This window comes from Emydura macquarii, unplaced genomic scaffold (assembly GCF_026122565.2).
Source record: "Emydura macquarii macquarii isolate MOO-44397 ecotype Brisbane River unplaced genomic scaffold, CSIRO-AGI_Emac_v2 contig_63, whole genome shotgun sequence".
Lineage (NCBI taxonomy): Eukaryota > Metazoa > Chordata > Testudines > Chelidae > Emydura > Emydura macquarii.
In genome coordinates this window covers 6350-23976 of record NW_027130200.1, presented here as the reverse complement: position 1 = coordinate 23976, position 17627 = coordinate 6350, and the positions used below count along the sequence as shown (strand labels likewise).

General features: G+C 66.2%; 1 pseudogene; it reads right to left on the bottom strand.

Moving 5' to 3' along the window:
* Positions 1–1357: 1357 nt before the first annotated feature.
* Positions 1358–14424, bottom strand: LOC137166686 (carcinoembryonic antigen-related cell adhesion molecule 8-like; annotated as a pseudogene).
* Positions 14425–17627: the final 3203 nt, after the last annotated feature.

The following is a 17627-nucleotide window of genomic DNA, read 5'->3' as shown; positions in this document are numbered from 1 at the left end:
AGACAACACACGTAAACACACACATACACACACACACAGCCACACACACACAAGGCACATGCGGACACACGTCACAACCCCGGCCGGTGTCCCGTGCGGAAGAGGTTTCCGACGATGCTGTTGCCATCACATGTCCCTGGCGCAGACCCAGCCTGGGGGTCCCGTTCCCAGGGGCTGGGGCAGGTCCCCCCAGTCGAGTGCCGAACTCTGGAAGGCCGGGCCTGGACCGACCCAGGTCTGCCCCATGCCCTGCACTCTCTGGCCGGGTCTAGCTGGGTGGCTGGTCTCCCCTGGCCGGGTGCTCGTTGGTCGTGTTCCCCCAGGCCCTGATTGGGGGGCGGGGGAAAACGTAACTGGTGTTAAGGGTGAGCTGGACACACTGCCGGGGTCACTTGTGATGGGGCCGGGCGGGGGCCAGGCTCAAAAGCCCGGGCTCATGTCTGGTGTCTGTCTCAGGATGCTAACGCTCATGCTTCAGGGTTTCGGACAGCTGCCAACAGGGGTGAGGCAGGGATTAACCCCCTCCCCCAGTGTATTCTGGGAGGTGTTTTTGTCTCCTTCCTCGCAAGTGCCGGGCTGGCTGGTTCCTGTTCACATGCCCAGGGTCTAGCTGGTCACCACGTATGGGGGGGAATCCTTCACCCCCGAGACTGGCTGGGACCGTGGGGGATTTTCCCTCCCTCCAGCATGGGGCGCGGGGCACGGGCAGGGTTATCTGGTGTCTGTCATTTACGCATCCCCCGGCCATCGCAGGGCCTGGGCACTGGTGCCCCTGGGTCCCTCCGTTCTCTGCCCGGGGCAGGCTGGGCTCCTGGGGCCGCTGCGCTTTGCTCTGAGTTCGGGGCTGGCTGGGCCGGGGGGACACGGTTCTCAGGCTAATGAGCTGCTCCCGCCCGGCCCGGGTGGCTCTGAATGCAGGAGATCCCGGCTCGCCCCATCTCCTGCGTCCCGAGGCCCCGCGGCTGCGCTGCCCCCAGGTCGGGCACACGGCCCGGCTGCGCTGCCTCCTGCGCACACGCTGCAGCCGCTCTGGGTTCAGCCAGGAGCCACCTGGGGAGAGACCTCGGGGGGTCACGGCCCACACCCCCCGGTGTCTCTCCCCACTGCAAACAGCACAAGGGGGCTGGATATTTGGGGGGCTGGATCTAGGGAGCCTTGGCTCAAAGGGCCCCAAATAGACACCACGACCCCCCTCCCCTGTAGACCCCGGAAACACCGAGCCAATCGGTGGGGAGGGGCTTTTAGTGAACTTGGCAAAGCGGCTGTGACAGGGCAGGTGGGTCTGACCCTTCGCCCCAGCAGAGACCCCCCCCAGATACAGGGGTCGTCCCAGCATGCACCAGGGCACTGGGGGGCATCATCTCCTCAGCTGGTCGTACACGTCCCGCTGTCCGGGCTGCAGCGTCTGGGGGAAACGGGGAGGTGTGAGCCAGAGACGCCCCCGCCCTGGGGGACCTACCCCTCCACCAGGCCCGGACAGCCCCCACCAGGCCTTGACAACCCCCCCCCGGGCCCATCCCTGCCCCATCCGCAGCTGGGCACCCCCAGAAGTTTTCACCAGCCTCGGGGCTCCCAGCCTTTCACGTGGGGGGGAGGGGGCCCTCCCACGGGATTCTGCCCTCCCCACTGCGGGATGTGATAACCAGCCCCATTCTCAGCCACGGGGCCTGTACTGGGGGCAGCTCCGCCCCCCCCACCCCGCGTTGTGAGCCCCCGAGATCGGCCCTTACCTGGTATGTGGGGTCGGTGTCAGGGAGGCTCCCGGGCTGGGCCTGGGGCAGAGAATGAAGCAGGTGGGTCATTAATACGCGCCCGAGAGACCCCCCAGCACAGCCCTGGGAGACTGGGACGTTGGTGCCCCCAGCAGAGAGTGGGAAAGGAGAGGGCTGGGGTCGGGAGTGAGGGGCCCAGCGGAGCTGGGGGATGGGGAGGGGAGCCCAGGTCTGGGCTAGCCGGGGGCTGCGGGTCGGGAGTGAGGGGCCCCGGCCCAGCTCTGGGAAGGGGGCGCCAGGCTGGGGTCGCAGGGGCGGAGCTAAGTGCCTGTCACTCACCGCTGGCCCCGCCTGCGCTGCAGGGGGCAGGTTCTCGTACACTGGGGGGGTCGTGTCGCTGCCCTGGGGGGTCTTGCTCCAGCGGCCAGAACCTGGGGGGGAAATCATCAGAGATGCTGGAATTGGGGGCCCAGATCCCAGCCCCCACTGCTCTAACTCACCAGCTCCTCCCCCTACTCAGAGAACCCAGGAGTCCTGGCTCCCAGCCCCCCTGCTCTAACCACTAGATCCCCAGTCCCCTCCCAGAGCCTAGCATGGAACCCAGGAGTCCTGGCTCTCCCGGAGGGATCTGTTACTCACAGAGGAAATAGACCAGGCCCCCGGCCAGCCCCGCCCCGGCCAGTGACCCGATGACAATCCCAGCGATGGCCCCGGCTGACAGAGATGTTCCAGGGGCTGCAGTTGGAGAACCTGGAGCAGAAGGGAAGAAGGGGGGGTTGGATCAGGCAGCCCAGCCATGATCCCCTAACCCTAACCCCCCCTGCCCAGACCCCCATTTCCCAATGCTGCTCCCTCTCAGCTCCCAAGGTGAGGGCCCAGGTGGTGGGACCCCCAGCTGCCCCTCCCCGCAGCCCTCCCTGAGCCTGCAGGTTTGGGCCCATCAGCACCCCGAATACGGTGGCAGGAGGGTCTGAAAGTCAGGAACTGGTCCAGCGCTGGTTGCGGGGGGGTCTCAGCTCTCGCTGGCTGGTGTTGGGGGGATTCGGGAGGCGATGGGGCTGGACGGTGCATTGACGGATCCACTGCCCCACAGCCACAACAGAACCCCCCAGCCCTGGGGGAGACAGATTCCAGCCGAGCACCAGTCCATCTTCCCCACATCTGGCCCTAGGGAGGAGCAGGGCTGAGCAGGATAGGGAGGGACCATGTACAGAGACACACCATGGCCCAAGGGTCCCCTGAGAGTCACTGGCAGCCCACGGCCTGGCCCCCTCCCGTTCCCCAACCCAGCCCAAGCTCCACCCGCCCCCCCGGCAGGGTGTTTTCTGGTGCCGGACAGGGAGGCCGCGCTGGGTTCAGCCCCAGGGACTCACCTACGACCCGCACGGCGACAGACGCCCGCGCAGTGAGGTTGGTGTCGGGGTTGTGGGCCTGGCCCGCGAACGTGCCCTGCTGAGCCCAGCTCGTGGGGTTAAAGGTCCAGCTGCTCCGGGTCTCGTTAGCGTCGGTGCCGTTGTGAAACCAGCGATAGCGCGAGGGCGGGACAGAGTCAGAGACGCACGTCAGGGTCAGAGGGGACCCCAGGGGGTGGGTGATGGGTCCCGGCGAGTCTATCCTGGCAGAGTCCGGCCCATCTACAGAGAAGGAAGGCATCAGGGGAGGGAGGGCGCCAGTGAGGGATCCCCAGGTAAATAGCCCCCGCGCCCCACACCAGAGGTGGCTGCATCTCTGTGGCTGGGTGATGCCAGCAGGGCCAGGGGCAGCACGGCCAGGGGACGGGGCTACTGTTACTCACAGGCCACCGTCACGGTGCTGGGCTCGCTGCGGTTGGTGCTGACGGGGTTCCTGACCTCGCACTGGTAGGCGCCAGCGTCGCCCCGGCTGACGTTCAGCACCGTGAGGGTCCGGTTGTTGGGGGACAGCTCCAGCCGCTGATCAGTCGCGAGGTCCGACCCGTCCCGGAGCCAGAGCAGGGTGTCGGTGCCGGGGGAGCTGTTACACGTCAGGGTGAAGGTCCCGTTCTCCAGCACCTGGGTTTGGTTGGGCATCACCGTGGGCTGGGGCAGCATTTCTGTGCAGGGAACAGAGAGCGTTACCGTGTGTCCTGCCCCTCCGTCCATCCGTCCGGGCTGGGAGAAGAGTCCCAGTGTCGCCCCCTTGTGGGATTGTGGGAAGGGTCCCAGCGTTGCCGTCCCACGGCATTGTGGGAAGATCCCAGGCCAGTCTCCTGCGGTGCTGTGGGAAGGGTCCTTCGCCCTTTGCACCTCAGAGCTGTGGAGTCGGGTGTCGTCCTCCGGGCTCCGGCAGAGGGTCTCTCTCCGTGGCGTCTAGTCACAATTATTGGCGCTTCCCCGAGACTCTGGCTCCCGGAGTCCCGTGATGTTCGGGACACTCTCGGCTGTGGTTCGAAGGGAGACGAGGCGCCGGCTCTGCACCCACAGCAGGATTCTCAAGCCGAGCCCATGATGGTTCAGGCCTGACAGGAGGGTCACGACCCCACAAGGCGCTTGGTGCCGCCGGCATTGCCCCGTGGGCACGGCCCTGTGCTGGGTCCTTGCCCCCCCGACCCGACGGAGCTGACAGCTGACATGAGCAATGCAGTGCGGGATCCTGGCCGGGGAACAGGGAGCACAGAGCACCTGGCCTGGGAATGGAGGATGCTGACATGGGGGAAACGGGGGAAATTGCATCCAGCCAAGACGCTGGGTCCAGACAGCGAAGGCACGGCCCGGCCAGGAGCTCGGTGTGACTCGTGTGATTTACAGCAGATCTGATGCTGGGTTGGTCCGGTTCCGAGGTCTGGGGCTGTGCTGCTGCTGGGTGGGTCAGTGAGTGACAGGAGACAGTCAGGAAGCTGGGCAGGCCCCGAGCGCGGAGGGATGTGGTGCAGACAGTGAAATAGCAGAGCCCCTGGCACGGGGAGTGGAATTGGTGCAGGCAGTGGCAGGGGACAGCCGGTGTCTGAGCCGGGCTGCAGACAGGTGGGGGCGTCCCCTGGAGAACAGAGCCTGAGGGGTGAATCCAGAACAGATCCCAAAGCCCCTGGTTGCAGAGACGGGGAGAGCCCAGGGGGCAGGAATGGCGGCGAACCGCGGGCTGGGTGCACAGAGTGACGGGTGACAGGGAGTGTCACGCAGACAGGGAGCCCGGCTGCAGACAGGAGAAATCCAGAGCGGCCTGGGCGCCGGCCGGACACACAGAGACGGAGCCCCAGTAACAAGTGCCTGAGATGGGGCAGGCGTGGGGCGTGTGCCCGGCTGCTCACCCAGCTCCTCAGTCTTCGCACTAGCAGTGATCCTGGTGACAGGGTGTGAGCCTGGCACTCACATGTGCCCAGCTGGTCCCAGGCTGTGGGGTTAAAGGTCCAGCTGCTCCCGGGGCTGGGACAGAGTCGGTGACACATGTCAGGGTCAGAGGGGACCCGAGGGGCAGGGCGATGGGTCCTGGAGGGTCTGTGCTGGCGGAGTCAGGCCCATCCACACAGAGAGGGATGGGATTAGGGGTAGAGAAGGTGCCAGCAAGGGTAAATCAGCTGCCATGCCCCACCCTAGACGTGGCTGCATCTTCGCGGCTGGGCCATACTGGCAGTATGGCCGGGGGACTCACACGGTGCTGGGCTTGCTGCGCTCGGTGCTGACGAGGTTCCTGACCTCGCACTGGTAGGCACCAACATCACCCCGGCTGACACCCAGCACCGTGAGGGCCGGTTCCCGGGGGACAGCTCCAGTCACTGGACACAAGTTCTGACCCGTCCCAGAGCCAGAGCAGGTGTCGGCGCTGGGGGAGCTGCTACACGTGCGGGTGAAGGTCCCGTTCTCAGGTACCAGTATTTGGTGGGGTGTCACCGTGGGCTGGGCAGTATTTCTGTGCAGGGAACAGAGAGAGCGTTACCGATGTCCTGCCCCTCCATCTGCCTGGGATCAGGGCCACCATCCTGCAGGATTGTGGGAAGGGGCCTTTGGCCATTTACACCACAGACCATCGCAGACATGGATCAATGGGGTCAAAGATGGGAGGCGTCGTCGCACTCCTACCATGCTGGGTGACCTCTTTTAAATCATCTGCTCCTGGAGTCCTGTGAGTTTCAGGAGAATCTTCACTTGCATTGAACAAAGAACAAGTTTCTGGCCCACGTGACTGGGGTGAAAAGGTGGAAATCGCAGCCCAAGACCCTGGGTCCAGACAGTGAAGCTACGGCCCCGACCAGGGGCTGGATTTAAAGGCTGATTTAAATGCCAATCTCCTGCTCGTTTGGATCCGGTTCCCAGGTCTGTGAGCCGCTGGGTCGGTCAGTGAGTGACAGGAGATGATCAGGAAGCTGGCCCCGAGCGCGGAGGGATGTGGCTGCAGACAGTGAAGTAGCAGGGCAGACTGCCCCGGGCAGGGTGGGGATCAGCGGAGGCAGCGTCTAATCCAGATTCAAGACAGATGAGATCATTCCCTGGGGAACAGAGCCCGAGGGGTGAATCCAGAGCAGACCTGAAGACCCCAGACCTAGATGCAGAGACAGGGAGAGCCCAGGACACAGAGTGACAGGTGAAAGGGGATGTCCCACGCAGACAGGGAGCCCGGCTGCAGACAGGACAGACCAGGGTGCTGGCTGGACAGACAGCGACAGAGCCTCTGGCACTCTGTGTGCCCAAGACAGAGGCGGGCGTGGGGTGCGGTGCCCAGCTACTCACCCAGCTCCTCGATCTCCAGGCTGGCATTTCTCATGCTGGGGGCAGAGGGTGACGGCTGAACGTTTGTCAGTCCCAGACTGGCGCACACAGAGATTGGAGACCAGGAGCTCGGAGCCGGAGGCAGCACGGCCTCACTGAAAAGCCAGATGGACAGTGCAGCCGGGCTGGCGTCATGTGGGCAGGACAGCCGGCGGCTGGAGCCTCAGCGTAAACCTTCGGGCTGGGCGTGATCATGGGGGTGTCGGGCCCCCCCGCAGCAAACCCAGGGGAGTCTCAGCTGGGGGAGGGGCTTTTCTGTCTGCAGAGAACTCAGAGCCAAGGGACCTCGATCCAGCAGCTGCTGGACATCCCGGGCATGGGCCAGTCTGAGCCGCGGGGTAGCCCTGGGTGGATCCCCCACTTCCTCCAGCCCAGAGAGGGGGGGATTGGGGTGGAGAGGGTGGTTTGGAGACATCTGGATCCAAAGTCCCTGAGTGATGGAGATTCCCCTACCCCCAGCTGCTCCCTGGGGACCCCCCGCCCTGCAGAGACATGGCCCCGTACCCCCAGGCTGGCTCTGCCTCGCTGCAGCTCCCAGGGTCTCGTTCCGCGTTGGGTGCGGGGTCAAAGCCCTCTGCTCCCACAGAACCGAGCCCCACATCTGTCTGTCTGCATCTCACAGATGCTCCATCTCCTGGCCCCTGGTCCCTCCGATCTCTGATCCACTGGCCAGAGCAACCCCGGGAAGTTGGGAAGGACCCTGGGCCACCCCCGGGCTCGCCCAGTGCACGGCCAGCGGGATGGTGATGTCCTGACAATCGATGGTGTTGGTGCCTCACAGCTCTGGGTCATGGCTTGGGGCTCGATGGGGATCGAGGTGGGGGGTGATGGTGACCCCAGACACCCCCCCTGCGGGACAGAAAGGGTGGGCAGTTATCCAAGGGGCGGGGGGCGGCCAAGGGGCACATATAACTCACTCCTGCCCCGGGAGTGCCAGCCTGGTCCCCATTGGGCAGGGGGAGCGTCCCATGGACACAGGGGCCGTGTGGTGAACCCAGGCCGTGGACAGGCCGTGGGGCAGAGCCAGGCAGAGAGCAGGGAGCATGGGCTGCGCTGAGGGGACAGGGAAGGGGAGAGGCGGGCGCCAGGCTGATGTCCTATCTCAGTGCTGGGCACAGACAGGGAGCCGAGGGGATTCAGGACGGGCCATGAGTGAGCAGGTGCTGGGCGCAGGCGGGGAGGGCAGGACGCGCTGATGGGAATGGCTGGTGCAGGGAGGGTGAAGCCAGGACTGCCCAGAAGGGTGGAGCAGAGGCTGGGCAGAGCCAAGCAGAGCTGGGCACAACCTGCGTGGGGGGCGTGATATCGGCGCAGCGAGTGACGGGGGTGTTGGCTCCAGACGTGGGCTGAGGGGCGAAGGGGGCAGGACAGAGACGCCCATAGCCAGCGGGTGGCAGACGGGTGCTGGGTGCCAAGGCGCAGTGTCACGCTGTCTGGATAAGGGGGCCCCTGAGGTGTATTCAAGAGCTCTGATTACTCCTTTCTCACGTTGGGGGTGTCATGCTGGGTAGATGTGGGGGGAGCCATTTGTTATATTGTTTGATATCAATATGTCAAAATCATAATAATTCATGTGAGATGTGCCATGCCAGGTACTGTTAGGAAGGCTGTGATGTGCTGGGTCAGATGATGATAATTATGTTCATGTGTTATGTCTGTAATGGACGTTATGGACATATTTGATGTACCTGTGTTTCAAACTATGCTGTGTAAGACACACTCCAGACAGGACGGATGCAGAACAATAGCCTGCTTAATGGCCCATTAAGACACTCACAGAGGCAAGGGGCCCAGGAAGAAACTAAAGGCAAACCAGAAGAGTTACCAGGATTGGCCCATGTGGCTCTGGACTCCATTTTAGTTCTTGTAACATTCCACAAGGCAGCATGGGCAGGGCCAGAGGGTATATAAGGCCTGGGAAACCATTCTGCCTTTGTTCCTGTCCAGTCACTGACATATACCTGCCTTTGCATCAATTCACTTGCAGCCGAACCGAAGGACTGAGGCCCATCCAGGTACTGGGTGTGAACCAGAGGAACTGTACAAGCTGCAACTCCACAATTCTTCTAGAATCCTGATGTATCTGGACTTTCAATCATTTGTATATCTGTGATTTGCTTTAACCCTTTAACATTTCTCTCAGGGTTTGTTTCTTTCTTTTTACAATAAACCTTTAGTTTAGTTACTAGAGGATTGGCTGCCAGCGTGGGATTTTGGGTAAGATCCAAACTTACATTGCTCTGGTGCTGTGGCTGACCCTTGCGGTCAGAAGAACCTTTGTAGTAAAGAGCAGAGAGTTAAATAACTGGTCTCTTGACTGGACCTAGTGGCTGACTGGGAGCCAGAGGAACTGGAATGCAGTAAAGGGGCTGTGTGTATTTGTGGACTGGCTTCTGTGGGGATTCAAAAGTGCAGTTTGTGGCTGGTTGGGAAGTCTGGCTTCAGTGCCAACCTACCAGTGCTGGGAGAATCTGCTCTCCGTTTGCAGCCTGCCCTGACCTTGGCATTTTCAGTTGGCTGCCCTGGGCATGGACAGGTCACACGCAGCCTCTGCCATGCAGAGCGACAGGGTCATTCCTCACCAGGCACCAGCCCAGCCTTGGATCCAGCTTAAAGAGAGACAGGGCCAAAGACGCAGCAACAAATCCAGGGCTGGAGCCCCAGACCCGGCTGCAGAGGGCAGCAAGGAGTGGGGGGCAGGTACCGGAGTGGCAAGCGGCAGAGCAGCGCTGGGTCCAGACTGGAGACAGACGGGAGCGTCCCCCGGAGAACAGAGCCTGAGCGGAGAGTCCAGCCCAGCCCCAGAGCCCTGGCTGCATGGACAGGGGCACCCGGGGGGAGGAACGACGCTGAGCCTTGGGTCGGGGCAGGGCTGACAGGGGACATCCCAGGCAGGCAGGAGCCCGGCTGGAGACAGGACAGACGCGGGGCAGCTGGGGCACCAGCTGGACAGACTGACGGAGCCACGGTGCTGCACGTGCCAAGACAGAGGCGGGCATGGGGTGCGGTGCCCGGCTGCTCACCCAGCCCCAGGCTCTCCAGGCTGGTGCCGCGGTAGCCGTGCGTGAGCCGTTGTGGGCTCTGCAGGTCTACGCGCCCGAGTGGGTCACAGGGACGGAGGAGCAGAAGCGCGGACGACGACCCCTCTGCCTGGGTCTGCATCCCACCGTGACACCATGCGCCCCGCGTGGCCCGGTCAGCGTCCGTGACACGGGACAGGCTCAGGTCAGAGCCGGCAGCGTAGAGCTGCTGGGCCGGGCTGATCACGGGGGTCAGGCCCGTGTGGAGCAAACACGAGCCGGTCACGCACCTCGACAGGGCAGGGAGAGCCCCACGCATCCGGCACCAAATAGCCAGAGCTGGCGTCAGAGGACAGGGCTGCCCTGGGGTGCGGGGACCCGGCCTCCTGCAGGACCCAGCCGGAAAGGGACTGGTGTGCACAGCCCAGCTCCGCTCTGCAGGAAGATCCGGGGGCAATGGCTGAGCCAGGCTGAGCCGGGAGCTGCTCAAGGGCGGATCAGACACAGCAGCGGGTGTGAGGATGTTCCAGGCCCGTCGCTAGAAGCTGGGGCAGGTGCTGAGAAGCCCCCGGCTGAGCTGTGGGACTCTCTGTGACGACTGATTCCTGGGCATTAAATCCGGGGGCAGAGAAGGGCCACAGAAGGGCTGCAGGAAATGCCTTGCTGGAGCGACCGGCAGAGCTGGATGTGTGCGGTGTGTCAGAGCCGGGGGCGGCTGAGAACAGCGCAGCAGCACCTGCGTGCGGAGAACGCACCAGGCGCGGGAGAGCTCCCGTCTAGCGCACAAAGGCCGGACACGGGACGGCTGGACGTCGAAGGCAGACACGGCCCAGCTGGGAAAGGCCCAGACTGGTCCCAGCGAGGGCCACTGGCCACTGGGCTGAGCTCCCGAGGGCTGGGCTGGACTCTCCAGCACGGATCCAGGCTGGGGCCTCTCTGGAAGATGCTTCCCCCAGTGCAAGTTCCGGGGTTGGCCCCGGGGTAACTGGGGAGTCTCTGGCCTGGCCTGTGCAGGAAGCCAGACTAGACGGTGGAATGGCCCCTGCCGGCTCAAACGCAAAGTCTGTTAATGATTTACTGACCGGTCACAGCCTGCCTGTTACCTCCAAACCAGATCCGCTTTGTCCGCAGGTTCCTGGCAAATGGCGTGTGCGGGGAGGGGTGATTAGCAGACGGGCTCAGGGGAACAGGCACACGCAGGGTGCAAAGAGCGGCCGCAGGAGCTGTTCTAGGGGTTATAAGCCACCCGCTGCCCTGCCCGGCTCTCCAGGCCCTCGAACCACCAGGGGCACTGCCGGGGCAGAGATTCTCCGCCCAGGAGGCAGCAGCTGCCCTGAGCTCCTGCTTCCCCCAGGAAGTTACCCATTAACCCCTCGCCTGCTTCTCCAGGGACTTTCCTATCAACGGGGAGACCAAATCTCCAGAGTTTCCCGGGCCTGGGCCCGCTGGGGAGGCGATACCGGGGCTCACAGAGGGAGGGGCTCACAGCTCCCGGGTACCGGGGTGGGGGGCACGGGACATGGAGGAGAGGGTTCCCTGGGCTGATCTGAGGGGGGCTTAGAGACGCTGTGGGCTGGCAGTGCCACCCCCCATAGGGTGTCTGACTGGGGGCCTCTCCCTGTCGCAGCCTGGCCCCAGGGTGGGTCTAGCCAGGCACCACGGACCCAGCTGCCCCCCACCCCAGGATGATGCTATGGCGGGAAATGCCAGCTGGGAGCAGGGGAACTCGGCAGCCACCCGTCCCCCGGTGCCACCAGGAACCCACCCACCCCCACAAGGTGAATGGGAGAGGAAGGGGAAGGGGGGCAAATACCCTGCGCAGCTGGTGCGTCTCTGCTGCTGGGCAAGGACCCCCCCTACAGGAAGATCCCCCAGCTCTTCCCATCACCCACCCCCGGGGATCCCAGCCCAGACTCTGCCCGTCAGGGCCCCTCCCGGCATCGGGCCAGCCGCTCTGAGGAGAACAGTTGTTCGCAGCCTCCCAACCCCAGCCCAGGGGTCGGGCTGCGGGATCTGGGGGCAGGAAGGGGCTGTCAGCTCCAGCCAGATGCCCGTGGGTTGGGTGCCCGGCTGGGCTACATGGCCTGGGAACCGCCCTGGGGCAGATGCTAGACCCAGGGGTCAAGCTGCCCTACGCCAGGGTGGATTTGGCCCATTGCACGGTACAGACCCCGACCAGAGCCGGGCCCGTCGCGCCAGGCGCTGCACAGACACGCTGAGATGGTCCCTGCCCAGAACAGCTCCCAGTGCAAACAGCTGAAGGCAGGATCAGTCTCCACGTTACCCCAAGAACCGGGCTAGGAGAGGGGCAGGGACTGGCCCAGGGCACCCAGGGAGCCAGCGGCAGAGCTGGGAATTGAACCCAGGAGTCCGGGCTCCCACAGCACAAGAAGATGAAGCCCCAGTTTCTCGGCAGGTTCCCAGCCAGGCAGGGGCCCAGGGGCGATGGATGGGCAGAGATAAGAAGGGGGCAGTCGAGGGGCAGAGGACGCAGAGCGGTTCCCCCCAGGCAGGCGGTGCGGAGAGATGGCCGGGGTCACACAGAAGAAAGCAGACCCGGCCGGAGGAGGCTGGAGCCCAGAGGCCCCGGTGAGGGGCTGACAGAGCAGGGAGCCGGGAGGCGGAGGCGCAGCCGGGGATGCTCACAGAGCAGGTGCAGGAAGGCGAGGCGGCTGGTGCTGGTGCTGACCCGGCTGGAGGCGTCGCACGACCAGGCCCGGTGTCACTGCGGGCGACGCTGGCCGGGGGAGGGGGCGGTTATCCCGGCTCAGCGCCAGGCACTCGCCCAGCCAAGGGGCTGCCCGGCCTCAGCCAGCGGAGGGCGCCGGTGCCGGGGTCACGCGGACGAGAGCTACGGGGTCAATGACCTCCCCCGGGCAGGGGCTGTGCACCCCACCTCGGGCAGCGCCAGCTCCTCTGTGGGCACACGGGGGGGCTAGTGGGGGCAGGGCCCTCCCCCCTCCGGCAGCCGGCACGAGGAGTCCAGCCACCCTCGCACCATCTCAGGATCTGCACAGGGACATGCGAGAGCTTTCACCCCCTTTGCCCCCCCAAAGGCAGCTGGGCCGGGTGCAGAGACTCAACTTCCTTCTGCGGCCACTGCCCCGGGCCCGGGCCCCATGGGCTGAGTCAGGGATGGGGCAGCCTGGCCCCCCCAGAGCTCCCAGGGTCCCCGTCAGCCCCAGCAGCAGGGCTCCCTCTGCCACCAGTTACCGGGGGGGAGAAAATACAAACAGCCCCGCGCGCCCCTGGAAATCGAGACACAAACTGATCCCAGCCCCTGGCTTCCCACCAGCGATGGGCACCGGCTCCATGGGGCACTGGGGGGGCTGCCCCCAGATCACTGCCCCACAGCCCCCGTCCATCTCCTGATCCCAACCGCACCCCACTGGGGAGCACTAGGGCATGCGAGGGTCTTTGCACCGATCGCTCTGCAAGATGGGCACTGGGGTGGGGTGGGGCAGGCTGTGCTAGAGAGAAACTGCCCCCCCCCCGAGGGGACAGCGGCTGATAGAGACCTGGGGGGCCCAGATTCTGTGGGGAGAGGGGGACCCCGCAGCCGAATATAGAACCTTGATCTCAGCCTCGGTGGTCCCGATCCTGACTCCAGGTTTGGACGCACGGATGGGGCTGGGGGAGCGTCCCAGAGAGGGAGAAGGGGTGAATCTGCCCCCCCCTCCCAATATCCCAGCATCCCCGAGCAACTGTCACAAACGCACGGACTGCACACGGGGGGGGAGGGGCTGTGGTTCAACTCCTGCTCAGACACCCCCCCTGGCCCCCTCCCCACCCCCACCCCCAGCATGGACCCTTCTCCACTGCCCTGAGCAACCCTCCCCCCACTGCCCCCCAACACCAGACGTTTCCCTCCCCCAGCGCCAGGGGAGACGCCCAGAGCCCCATCGCTGAGGCAGAGATAGGGTGGGGGGGGGGGGGGGGGCCTGGCCCAGGGTCAGCGCAGCTCCCGGCGGTGACACTTACCGTAGACGCGCAGACCCACTGTGATGAGGGGGGAAGAACCATTGTTCAGCTCCACCTGCACCGTGTAGTTCCCGGTGTCGCTGAGCGTTAACCCCGCGATGTTCAGGGCACAGCCGGGCCCCGCTGTCTCCCGCCCCGTGTGGGCCGGGCCGTTGCTCTGTGCGGGGGTGGTTGGGTTGTAAGTGAAAATCCGTCTGTTCTCATCAGTGCTCGCGGATCGGAACCACTTGCAGAGCAACACGTTCTGTGCAGGCGGCTGCGGGGCCAGGCTGACGTCCCCGCCCACCGCGGGGCTCTGCGGGGTGATGAGGATGGTCTGGGCCGGCGCCGGCTGGAGGCAGGAGCTCAGGACGGAGGCGGCGGGGGAAGCAGAGGCCGGAGCCTGGGGGGTCAGTGGGTCTGGGGGGACATGACCGGCGACCGCCCTGCCAGGGAAGGTCCAGGCCCGGCCTTCCAGAGCTCGGCACCGACTGGGGGGACCTGCCCGGCCCCTGGGAACGGGACCCCCAGGCTGGGTCTGCGCCAGGGACACGGAGGCAGCGACGCCGCGATGGCGACAGCATCGTCCTCCAAGGGAGCCCAGCAGGTGCGTGCAGCGGGTCTGGGCGCGTCCGTGCCGGGTGCGGGTCTCGGGGCCCAGCTCTGCCTGTCGCTGCCCAGTCGCGGGGCGGGGCGGGAGGGGGGAGGGGCTGCCGATGGCTCCGTGGAGATGGGGGCCAGGCGGACGGGGCACCCCTGGGGGCGGGGCAGGCTCATTGAGCGGTGCAGGGGACCCACCCTGGGGCTAACACCCCCGAGGGGTGACCCCACCCTCTGCCCCACAGCTGCCGGGCCCCCCGCCCCGCCCGGCTCTCACCTGCCAGCAGCAGCCCCACCCAGGGGCCGCCCCACGCGGGGGGGTCCCAGCTCCCGGGCAGGCGCCCCATGGCCCTTCCCCGCCCGGGGGTCGCTATGCGGTGCCTTGCACAAAGACCGGCGCGGGGCCGGCCGGACGCCTGGGTTCTCTCGGGAGCGGCTGTGCCAGCGGCCGGCTCTGAGCCAGGGGGCGGGCGGGGCGGGGACTAGACAGCTCCGATCCCCGCCCCCGGGGCCGGGCTAACTCCGAGCCGGCCGCCCTCGGGCTGGGATCCCTCCCCCGCCCCGCTGGGAGCGACCTGGCACCGGGATACCTCGGGGGGGCCCCTCGGTTACGGCTGCGCCTGGCACCGGCACTAGCACAAAACACGCCGGGTCCGGCCGGCAGCTCGGCACACTCAGCCCGGCTGTGTCGGCACCGGGGGCAGCTCGCAGGGACACACTCGCCCGGCCGGGTCTGTGCAGCGCCGGGCACAGCGGCCTCGATCCGGGCTGGGGTCTCTCGGTCTCCGTGACACGCGTGTCCGGGCTGGGAATTGGCAGCCCGGGGCCCAGGCGATGCCAGAGGCTGCCCCGGCCCAGACTGGCCCGGCCGGTTCCGTGACTGGGTCACAGGCGGGCACGGAGCTGTCGGTGGGGGAGGGGCCCTGTGCGGGGGGGTCAGAATCTCCCCCCCCCCCCCGACTCTGGCCCTGGGGTTTGTTTCCAGGGAACCGGGAGGGGGGTTCCTCCCATTGCGATTCCCCTGCGCTGCTCCCCCGCCCCCTCCCCCGCGTGTGTCATCGCTGCCCTGATCTCACCTGATCCAAACAGGATCCAGCCCCAGGTCCCCTCAGCCCCCCAGTTTCCCCTTGGCCCCACAGCCTCTCTGGGCCCCCTGCCCCCCTCACACGGGACCCCCCTGCTCCTCCCTCCCGCGCCCCCTGCCCCCTCCCCCCCGACGAGCCGGGCAGCCTGCGCCAGCGGGGGCGGGTCCTGCCCCGGGATCCCTCGGAGGGTTATTCTGGCTGCGCTCCTGCCCCCCAGAGAGCACAGCTGAGCCCTGGCCTGGGAACCCCCGAACCTGCTGCTGTTATGGGGCACCCGGAGCTCACAGCCCCACAGCGCCACCCAGGGGTCAGCGGGGGATGGGAACGAAGGGGGGTGGCAGCACCCAGGGCGTGGGACTCCTGCTGTGCCCCTCCTGCCTCATCCGGAGGGGGGGACCCCGACTCCTGGGGTCAGGGTCCCCCCCACACTGCAGAGCTGGCCCTGTGTCCCCCAGTGTAGCTCCTCGGGGACTGGGACTCCTGGGTTCTCTCCTGGCCCTGGGAGGGGAGAGGGGTCTAGCGGTTAAAGCAGTGGCAGGTCCGTGGGCCAGGACTCCTGGGTTCTATCCCGGCTCTCGGTGTCACTTCCCCTCGCTGGGGGTGCCCGGCTGGCGGGACAGCTCTGGAATGGGGAAGCCCTGGGGCATTGCAGGCTCTGGGCTTCGGCCCAGCAGTAACCGCTCTGCACTAATCCTTCCTGCTCGGTTCCCGGCAGAGCCGTCAGGGTGACAGGACGATGGGTGCCCCCCGCTGGGCCCAACCGCAGCCAATGGGCACCGGGCTGGCACCGGGACGGCAGCCGCCAGGTATAAAGGCTGCGGCAGCCTCGAGACAGCGCTGCCCAAATGGAGCAACTCCCGCGTCTCTTCCTGCTGCTGCTGTCTGTAGGCATGGCCGCCGGCTGGCCCCACGTGCCAGGTGAGAAGGGATGGGGGGCCCTGTGTAGCCAACCCCCAGGCCGCGCCCCACCCCAGAGCCAGCTGCATCTCAGCACCAGCGAGGGATCCTTGTGTGAGCAGCCCCTGTGCCCAGCCCAGAGGGGCCGCGTCTCAGCGCTGGTAGCGTTTAGCTTCCTTTCTCCTGTGGGTGCAGGTGGGGGACCCGGCGCGGAGGGGGAGCCGAGCCCAGCCCGCGGGCAGGGGACCGGAGCAGGCGTCTGCGAGTGCCCAGGTCAGTGTCCCGGCCAGCCGGGATGAAGGGAGGGGAGGTGCCGTACACCCCCCGCACCCGGTGACGTCTCCTGTCATTTCAGGCCGGTCGGGGTCACGGCGCCAGCTCGGAGGAGACCTCAGGGCCGGGGCCAGACACAGTGGACTATGCCCCTGCAACAGCGTCGCCCCCCACGGGCAGGGCAGGGGTGAGAGCAGCTCCCACCATCTTGGAAGCAGGGGCGGGGCCAGGGATTCGGGGCTGAGGGGACAGAGGCAGAGAACCGGCCTCAGGGAACGGGGGGAGGGGACAGGGGCTGGGGGCTGGTCACAGGGTGCAAGGGATGGGGGTTGGGACGGGGCCTGGGCAGGGACTGGGGCTGGCACTGAGGGAGGGAGGGAGGGGGGCTGGTAGCGGGGTGCAGAGAAGGGGGTGGGGACGGGTGCAGGGATCAGGGGCTGGCACAGAGGGGAAGGGGGCAGGGATTGGGGTCTGGCACTTAGGGGGGTCTGGGCTCTAGCGGGGGGTACGAGACACTCCTGCTAACACCCCCCATCTCTCCCACAGGGCGTCACCCTCAGGGCAGGGGCCGAGGGCGCCAGCACCACAGGCGCAGACAGCAGCGGTGCCGCAAGTTCCCGACCCGGTGCCGGCAGCAGGGCCTGGCGAAGGGGCTGCTGCTGCCCCTCTAGCTGCCCTGCCCGGGGCCCGTGGGGCACTGAGCAGAGCCAGTGGGGGTGTCTCACTGTCACCCCCTCAATAAAACCCCAGTCGAGGGGACGCTCCCGTCTCATGTCCGTGTGCAGCTCCTTTATCCCCATCTCTGAACCCACTGGCAGGAGCAAAACGGTCTGCTGACGCCACCCTCCGGGTGCTGCCCCAGCCCCTCCCCCCTGCTCCCACCAGCACGTGGGGAGTGGGGGGAGCAGCTGTCACTCACTCCTCAGAGCGTTAACTCTGAAACCTAGTGATGGCAGCTGGGGTCAGCGCCCGTAGCCAGCCGTGGGTGCGAGCAGGAAGAGGCAGCCTGGGTGCCCCGATGACGGGGTGGTGGAGCTGGGGGTCAGTGGGGCAGGAGGAGGTACCCCACTCCCAGCAGAGGGTTGCACAGTGCCTGCTCTAGGAAGGGCCGGAGGGGCTGACCGTACAGAGGTCAGAGGCTGTGAGCCGGGGGTGACGGGGCAGGAGGGGACCTGGGTGATACCTTGTGTCTCCCTCTGCCAGTCGGGGTTGGCAGCAGCAAGGCCAGGTTCAATGTCTAGGGGCCTGTCGACAATAGACGCCCAAACCGGCTCCAGCCCCGACCCAGCACCCGGGACAGTCACAGCCACCCCTGGGCGCCGTGAGAGGCCGCGCTGCCCCGCTCGCCTGCAGAGACTG